Raw genomic sequence first — 9,406 nt, 5'->3', positions numbered from 1 at the left:
AGAATCATCTAAATAACAGAGAGTGGGAGGGAAAGTTGAGTGAGGAAGAGGGAGGGAAATGGTAGTGACAGAGGGACATGGGAGTGAAGGGGGTGGTAGGGAAAGCTAATAGAGGAAGAAGGAGGGACAGGAAAGTCAGGGAGGGAAATGTGGGCTATTTATAACAGACAATAAACAAAGAACCAAATAATGTTCATCAGCAACAAAAAAAAGTACTTCAAAGGTAATAGATCATAAGATTTGTACAATGGCAATGAAATATACATAGGTTTACCTTAACTATGTGGAGGGTACATATCAGTGGCTGCCTTTACGAAAGCGTGGAACCTAGCCCTCTCTTCCTTAAAATGAATTTTGAAGCAGGCTACCGACAGATAACCTACAAAATTTTATTTTCTGCGACCATACCTAGGGGTACAATCCCAAAGTTCATGCCCCTTCTTTCAATTGTGTCTATATGAGCACTAGTTTGAGGATCAACAAAGTTCAGTGAGTGACTGACTTTTAAATGAATATAGCCTTCATTTGCAAGGCAGTCGTAGGCCTTCCAGCAATCAGAATAGTAGTTGTGCCGGGCTCCATGTAATCTTTGATAAACTCAACCATGTGTGAGAATGTCTGTCTTTGACCGGCACAACAAAAAATTCTCGGGTTTCTCAGCAAATCCCTCCAAATACCCACTGACGTTCAACTACTCTACCAACATTAGATTTCCTCTTCCCAAATTTGGCCTCATCTATCTCCACAGTTGCTGAACGTCCAATTTTTTTTTTTATGCACCAATTCACAACTTCCCTAGCAACACTGGACCAGTCATTGATGGTTGCATCATTGAGATGCAGTTGAGACCTTATGGCACTACAACAAAAGCAATCTGAGACGAGAAGGAAGCAAAATGTCAAAATAGTCTCGACATCTAAATGAGCTTTTGAAAACCAGTTCCAAAATAGTCAGACGTAGAAACAGCACCACTTACGTTTCTTTTTCTGGCCAGGGGCATAAGACTTATCGCACCTAAATGCTTTCCTCTCATGTCCAGTCTACATTCACTGTCACAACTGAGGCAAAAACAGTTTCCTTAAAAGGCCTTGATCTTGACACAACTTAGTTAATCCATTGTAATTACCAAAATAATAAGCAGTGAATTCACGATAATTCACAACATTTTCAAAAGAAATGGGCAAACTTTCATGAGTCAGTGGATAAGTGGAGCGGGATGTAGAAGGTATGGGATCAATCATTGGTCTGATATGAAGGGACTGAGTCACTAAGGGTGATTGAAACCCTGGTCGGTGTGGGTGAAAAGCCTGTTGATTGGTTGAGAGAAGTTAGGGGGAAATGAAGCAATTGAAACAAAACACCAAAAAATATCCTAGAAGAATGTAGATAGGAAGATGGGAAATCATCAGAGAAATGGTAGAAACCTACCATCAAATAATTGGCAGAAGTGAAGTAAGTCCTGGAGAAACAGAAATATTGGAAAAAGCACAGAGCATTAAGGCAACCAGTTACGAAGGATACCATCATAATATGAAATTCCGTAACTTTAAGGCAACCACTTATGAAGGGTACCATCATAATATGAAATTCCCTAACTCCAAATTATAAAGGGAACTAAAGAAACCTAACCTAACCTAGGCTCTTTTATTTAGCAGGGGGCTCCGGCCCACAGACGTCCCCATTAAAGGAAACCTATTGTGAAGTCCGCCCCCGGATCCTCAGGTGAAGGAAACCTATCATAAAAAGAACTAAAGTAACCTAACATTCCCTAACCTAACCTAACCTAGTAGGCCATGTTGGCCCGGTGAAGGTAACTTCTTGTACAGGGAAGTACACTAATCTAACTTTCCCTAACCTCACATAACCTAATAGGTCGTGTTGCTTACAATTACAATCGGCACAACTGGTAAAACAAGGTGTTTCTCAAAAGTGGTATTGCCAATTCTTGAATCTAAATAATATATCATTATGAACACTGAGCAACAAAGGAATACAAAAAACTGGTATATTGCCTACAGGTACATGCAATATATGAAACATGTAGGGTAGGATGCCCTGAAAAAAATGATGGAGGTGCTTTGGGGAATGTGGGGGGTGGAAACATACAATAACATATCAGCTCTCTCTCTCTCTCTCCGTGGTCTACCCCAACCAAAAACCTAAATTATCAAGGGGTCCCTACTTTGTTGGATGGAGTTCTGAGGTTAATTACTGGTTAATTCCAGTCGACCGCCACCACAGTACAATAGAAAAAGTCAAATTCCAGGTTAATAACAGAAGGTAAGTTATACTATAGTTTTACCAATGATATAAAGTCTTGCCAAACATGTGGTGTGAGGGTGCAAGTGTAGCAGAGGCTACCAAACTTAATTTTCTTGAGACAACTAAAACAATTTTAATCAGGATTTGCTCCACCTAAAAAATACAATTATTTTTACTTAATCGAATAATAAAAGTTGTTCTGTACGGGTTGTCTATGTTGCCCTGAAGTAGTCTGAATTTCTTATTTCATTGGGAAACCACGCTTTATATAATGCTGTTTGTTTAATGTCTGTAGGCTAATGCTGACTTTACATGGCCTACCTACTGCAAAGAATACTAACTGACGGACAAAATACACCAGGTGTCCTGCATCACAGTAACATGTTTAAAAGACGAAATTGACACACCCAGTAACCTAGCCTCTACGCCTAGGCCTACTTACTACTAAGCATTTTCATTAATGAGAACGATCTTTCGTACTTTACATTATTTGGCATATATACATAAGAGTAATGACGTCCTGATTCCAAAACTGAAAACGCAATTGCACTTATATGCCTCAACAGTATGCTGGAAATGTAAACCTTGTAGCCTAAGGAGAAAGGGAATATCCTGCTGACACTGGCTTGCACAAAACTGAAGCTCAAAGTTCATTATGCTTCGCTTACCTGTGGAACGTGGCTGTTTTCTCCTGAAGAGTTCCTGTGCTGAGTTCTGCCATTATACGCTACACAATTAACTATTATTATATAAATATATATAATGAACGAAAAAACCGCACAACCCACTAACAACATTGTCGCGAAAGAATTCAGAGCACGGGATTTTTTCGCTTCAAACTCCCGCCAATTCTACGGGGCTGACAGAATGGCGGGAGTTTGAAGCGAAAAAAATCCGGTGCATTGAATTTTTGAAGCGAAAAAATCCCGTGCACTGAACTTTTTCGCAACAAACATATTATACTTTTGCGGTTCCGGGGTGCATGAAGACGGTCAGCAGATTGCAACTTTGCAAGGCTCTGCGGTCACAAAACGCAAGCTGCGCAGGCCTGGCGGCGGTACACCAAACTACGAAGTACTAATGTAGGTTTCATCTCTTCTGTCCACCCACGGGCGACTATGGGGCAAGGTTTCTATGTCTGTATAAACATTCAAAGATGTTATTGTAGAAACTGTTTGATATTATCACAATAAGCCAACAATGTCGGAAACGTTGATTGTCAGTCAATTCATGCGCATGTGCCACATCTTCACCCGTGAGTGGAAAGATGAAATAAACCCGAATATAAAACTCTAGTATTGGCAAGTAAACAGTAAACCTATGCCAGAGATTTCATTTCACTGACCTTCTTCTTGGCACATTTTTATTTCAAAGCTATCAAAATTACTTGCTTATTGTAACCATCATTAACTCTATCTGTGAGTCGTTCCAATGCCTCACGTTCAAATAAAAAAAAGTCTAGGCCAGCCTTTTTATGCCACTATATCCCATCAATACACAGAATGATAGGACCACAATGAAATTTCAAACTTTTGCTCAATATATTATGTTAATTGGTAAAATACTCCTGAAATTGCCCAATCTTGTGATCTACTGTAAACAGTTTGTGGGCACAGGTCTACTGGTAGCCTGGGCTATACCAGTGAGATAAAACATAATTATTGAAATCTCCATTCGTTTGTTTGAAAAGAGTAGACTGATATAAACTCGTTTTTCTTGTGCTTATATATGTATATTATCTATATAAATCAGACTGTTTAAGAGGTGTGAGGGTTCTTGTATATATAAACATTCAAATATTTTACTGAAGAACGAGTTTGAGCTACTCAACAGCATGCGCCATGCCACATAGACACCCGTCCCCATGTGTGGACATAAAAAGTTAGTACCTTGTAGTTTGGTGTACCGCCAGTTCTACAGATTAATCTGAAATCTGCAGATGTTCAGGTTTTTCCTCTAAAATAGGCAAAATCTACAGATTTTTACCATTCCTAAAATTTACTTGAGAAATTGTAAAATATTAAAAAAAATGAAAAATATGGTACCCTAAAGTATTTTGCTCTTATGTACAGTACTGTACAGTACATAATTCCAAACCTAAACATAAATATCTTAAGGGCGGTTGATACTGCAGGAAGAATAAGCAAGCAATTTTACTGGGATGTTTCGGTGCTGTTTATGGTAGTGGCCAGAATGACAACCTTATAAGTTTGGAATCTATTTTGCGGAGACTAATCAAGCATATGGCCAAATTATATAGATCTTGTTTTGCCAGTTTTCAATACATTAAACGAACGCAATCTGAGCCGCATCTGATAAGCAATGTACACATTGTTGGAATTTGTTGCTCCAGCTCGTAAAACAAACTTGCCATGACATCTCAGAATGGTTTGAGTTGATTGGACACCAGTAAAAAAAAAAAGTCAGGGAACCTGGAAACTTCAAACCTTTGGAGGAAATGTATCTTGGTATCAAAGTAAGGGTTGAGCTAAGTCATGAAGGTCTGTATAATACGCAAGAATTAAAAGAATTTAGGCTAACCCGTTTGGAATTTTTATGAAAGCTGCCTCTCAGATTTACAAAAGATTTCCTTTTGACTTAGATGTAATTGAATAAATAATTGTCTTCCTTTATTCGTCTGGTGTTTTCTTTTGGCTATGACGTAAAGCCTGATATTCAGAGTATTGGCACAGAGTTGAGGTGGCTTAATAATTTCCTTGAAAGACTTGATGTTAACCCTGATATAACTATTCTGGCGTAAAGTAGCATCAGTTAGGCCAATGGGCAGTACATTAATGTTTCCAGATTTATCAGACTTTGTTATGTTTACCTTACTAAGAATCTACAAGTAACAGATTTTTTCTGCTATAAATAGGATGAAAAATAAATAAGTTATCTACTTAGCCTGCTGTGACAAACGATTTACTAATCATGTGCAATGTGCTTATGAATAAATAAAATCTTGAAATAAATCTGCAGGGCACGATCCTGCAAATTTATTTTAAGATTTTATTTCACAGCTACAGATTTTTACAAAATTTTAACGAAAATTTTCAGATTAAATAAAAGATCTGGCAACACCGCCACCAGGACGACACTGCACTGCTGGCGGCCGCAGAATCGCAAACCTTTTGAAGTCGTGTTACCGTCGTTGTTGACCCGGGCCCCGCAAAAGTATATATTTTTCAGTGTGTTGTGCGTTTTTTCGGTCGTTACATTTATAATAGTGTTAGTGTATTGCGTAGCGTATAATTTCGGAACTCTTCCGGAGAAAACAGTCACATTCCACAGGTAAGCGAAGCAAAATGAACTTTCAATTTTTTGCAAGCCAATGTCTCTTAGCAGGTTATTCCCTTTCTCATTAGGCTACCAGCATAGCCTACTGTTGTGGCACGTAGGTGCAATTGAGTTTTCACTTTTGGAACCAGGACATCATTACTCTTATATACGCCAAATGATGTAAAGTACGAAAGATCCTGCCCATTAAGAAAAATGCTTAGTAGTAAGTAGGCCTAGGCTCATAGGCTAGGTTACCAGGTGTGTCAAGTCTCTTCTTTTAAACATATTTTGTCAGTCAGTTAGTATTCTTTGCAGTAGGTAGGCCTACCAGTTTTAGGCATGTAAAGTCAGCGTTGGGGTTGTTTAATAAAAAGCAAAGGTAATTCTATATATTAGCTCCGCGCCAGTTTTTACTTTTTCAACTGGTTTTTTCTACGCTTTTAGGGGCTGATACTGGCGGTGCATCTGTTTGTTGTCGGCCAAATGGAACGTCCTTTCACAGTGTTTAGTACTGGGCCGGGGGCCGGGTTGGGTACCCATACTTTAACAAGTTATTACACTTGCCGGACAGGATACTAACCGTTCGAGAGAGCGTACCTGTGCTCTGTCTTGTGAAGATCGCGTATGGGAACCCCTTGTTGGATGGACTTCAGGGGTTGATTACAGGTTATTTACACTCAAGCGACAAAAATTAAAGGTAAATTCATAATTAGCAACCAAAAATCTGTAGAAACAGTTAAGTTAGAAGGCAGTCGCCGCCGTGGAGCTACTATATAGTTCTACCAAAGCAATATATCAAGCATGCCTTTCGGAAGCTAGCAGGACATTGTCTCTGATGTTTAGTATTACTTTGGGGGGGTGGCGTCCAGAAGGGACAAAGACCCTGAAGGCCGCGTCAGGACATGGCTCCCTAAGTGAGGTTAGGTAGGCAAGGTCTGGTTAGGTCAGAAGCTGTCAATCTAAGAAAGGTTAGGTTTGTTTACACCTGCGGAACTTGTCCTGCCGTTTTGCAGTTGTCCCAAACTTTTATTCAATTCAAAGTAAAATAAAACTGTATTTTTATACATGGAATAAATTCTGGTTTAATTTGTTTTCATTGAACAATATGATATGTCTCCAGAAAATTAAGTTTGGTAGCCTAGGCTACACTTATTCCCCAAACTATACTTTTGGGTAGATCTAAGCCAGCTGTCAGCGGTGAGCTAGGCTATGGCAGTTGATGTTTTTCTATAGAACTATACTTGCTGAACAAGAATTTTTAAAGTAATATTTTGTTGCTCAGCTGTAATTAAGCTGTAAATTATCTTAGAACTGGTGTGGTAAAACCCTTTCGAGAATGGCTAACAGTAAGGGAGACCCATTGGGAATTTGGGTTTTTTGGTGGGGCAAATAACTTGGGAAAATGTTTCGGTAGCTTATTGTTGTATTTCCTGTTATATATGTCATTTGGAACACGAAAAACAAGCATAAAAAGAAGGGCAAATATATGGATAGTGGGAGCCGTTCCAAAGGCACTTTTCATTCATTACTAGTACTACTGATTCTAAGCCTTAACACATGCTCTAGCTTTTGGTAGTCAATCAGCAGTTGCCAGTTTTTTCTGTTGTATATCTTAGACCAAGAACTGCGAAGGAGAGACTGGAAATTGATGTTTTAGCAACGGGATGTTATTTTACTTGCTGAACAAGAATTTAAAGTATACAAATTCCTCTTGTTCTTCACTCTTGAACCAGACCACATACGAGCTTGCTCAGTAATCTTTAAAAATGCAGATGAACAAGAATTTAAAGTAAATACCTCTTGCCAGCACCAGTAATCTTTAAAAATGCAGATATGGCGACCTATAGAGGCCACCCAAGTTGAAAACGGAAATGGTAATGTTTTGTTTCCCATTTTATTTGCTTTGCAAGAGTTTAAGGTAATATTTTGCCGGTCGGCTGCTGCTAAACTGTAATTTAACATTGAGCTGTGTGCGACCCACTGGTACAGATGTGCAGTTTTCAAGGGTCAATTACATTTTAGTTACAGCCGACCGACAAAATATTATTTTAAATTCTTGATCAGCAGGTAAAATAACATAGAAAAACGTTAATTGCCATAGGCTAGGCTCACCGCGGACAGGCGGCTAAGAATTACCGTAAATTGGGTAATTGGGGCTAGTGTTGAAGGACAGGAACAGGTTCTTTTTTAGAATGCCATGTCCTGACCTAATCAGACCTTACCTTCCTAACCTCACTTAGGGTGCCGTGCCCTGACTCGGCTGGGGGAAGCAGAGGCAATGGACTGAGCATCCGTTTGGAGGTAGTCCCGTCGTTCTGCAAACTACCTGGTAAATTTATCAACTTATTATGTCAAGGAAAAAATGGCAATAGCAACGTCATGAATCTTGGCGAAGCAAATGCTAGGCCTCTGCCTCATAATTTGGCAGGTATTTTTATTTTTGTCATTTTAAGAACAATTTTACTTCAGTAAAGTCAAAATTATTCAACAATTCCCTCTGCTTGTCCTCTGAAAGTCATAAATAGAAGGAAATGATGGTAGATCTAAGGCGGCTGTCTGCGGTGAGCTAGACTATGGTAGTTGACGTTTTTCTATAGAACGTTACCTGCTGAACAAGAATTTAAAGTAATATTTTGGCGGCCAGGTGCGATTGAGCTGTAATATACCTTGGAACTGTAGCTGACGGTAAAGGGGACCCGTTGGGAGTTGGGTTTTTGGGTGGGGTAAAACACTTTCGAGAATAGCAAATGGTAAGGGGATCTGTTGGGAATTCGGGGTTTTTGGGTGGGGTAAATAACTTGGGAAAAGGTTTGGGCACCTTATTGTTGTGTTTCCTGTTACACATGTCATTTGGAACACGAAAAACAAGCGTGAAAAAAAGGGTGAATAAATGGACAGCGGGAGCCGTTCCAAAGGCACTTTTCATGCATTACTAATACTGCATGTGCGGACTTACAGGGGAGCTTTCGGTTCACCCAGTGCCTCCAACTGAAAGATTTCACTAGGGTGGAGAATTTGGGGGATGCATGCAGTCAGTTACGTGTATTCCTTTTTCTCAACTGTTTTATGATCGTTTCCTATTCATTGTAGCTTGTGCCTGTAACCTTCTTCTAATACTTTTCTGTTCACAAATATATTGATGTGTCCCCCAACATGATTTTACCTTAACTTACAAATCCACCTTACATTTGTTGGCAGACAACTGAAGCATGTAGGCTATATGGGGTAGGAGGAGAAGGATCTTACAGGATGTTTCTCTACCACTTTCTCTCAGTGATGTTAACAGAAACCTTTCTTTTTACATTTTTTGTAAGCCCTGTGACTGGCATGCGCAGCAAAACGTTACCTCTTGCCAGAACATACGCTGTTCCGCCACCCCCAAACTGAAAGCAGAAATACACTTTTAACCCCCCCCCCTCCATCCTTCCTACCCTGTTCCATACGGTCCACCGGCCTCCCACAGTTTACTCATTCATCAACCCAGCACGATGGCGGACTGCACCCCCAGAACCGCACGCTCCTCCGAGCCAGTTACTAAGGAGAATTTGCCACGTACCTGTGTGAACTGCTACTTGAGCTATTAGGATTCCTGGTACAACTGTCGAGATTGACGAAACGAAGTTTGGCAAGTGAAAGTATAATGTAGGCAGGGTTATTGGAGGCCAGTGGTTTTTTGGTGGTGTCTGCAGGCAGACCGGAGAGAGTTTCGTGGTGCCAGTTGACGACAGGAGTAGAGTGACTTTGCTTGCCTTTATTAAGGAGTACATTCTACCGGGAACCACTGTTGTATCTGATTGCTGGAGAGCTTATGATTGCCTGAAGGACGTAAGTTAAGTATATCTTAGTTTAACCAGACCACTGAGCT

The 9,406-nt window shown here is 39.9% G+C and overlaps 1 long non-coding RNA gene across 1 annotated transcript in view; it reads left to right on the top strand.

The window, feature by feature from the left end:
* Nucleotides 1-5,379: 5,379 nt before the first annotated feature.
* LOC136845568 (uncharacterized) overlaps nt 5,380-9,406 on the top strand; it is a 301,515-nt gene continuing 297,488 nt past the window's right edge. The window contains exon 1 of the long non-coding RNA XR_010855185.1: nt 5,380-5,553. This is a non-coding gene — a long non-coding RNA (uncharacterized lncRNA). The remainder of the gene's footprint in view (nt 5,554-9,406) is intronic.

Source organism: Macrobrachium rosenbergii, chromosome 14 (assembly GCF_040412425.1).
Source record: "Macrobrachium rosenbergii isolate ZJJX-2024 chromosome 14, ASM4041242v1, whole genome shotgun sequence".
NCBI lineage: Eukaryota > Metazoa > Arthropoda > Malacostraca > Decapoda > Palaemonidae > Macrobrachium > Macrobrachium rosenbergii.
Note: the sequence above shows the minus strand (reverse complement) of the source record. Positions and strands in the feature narration are given on the sequence as shown.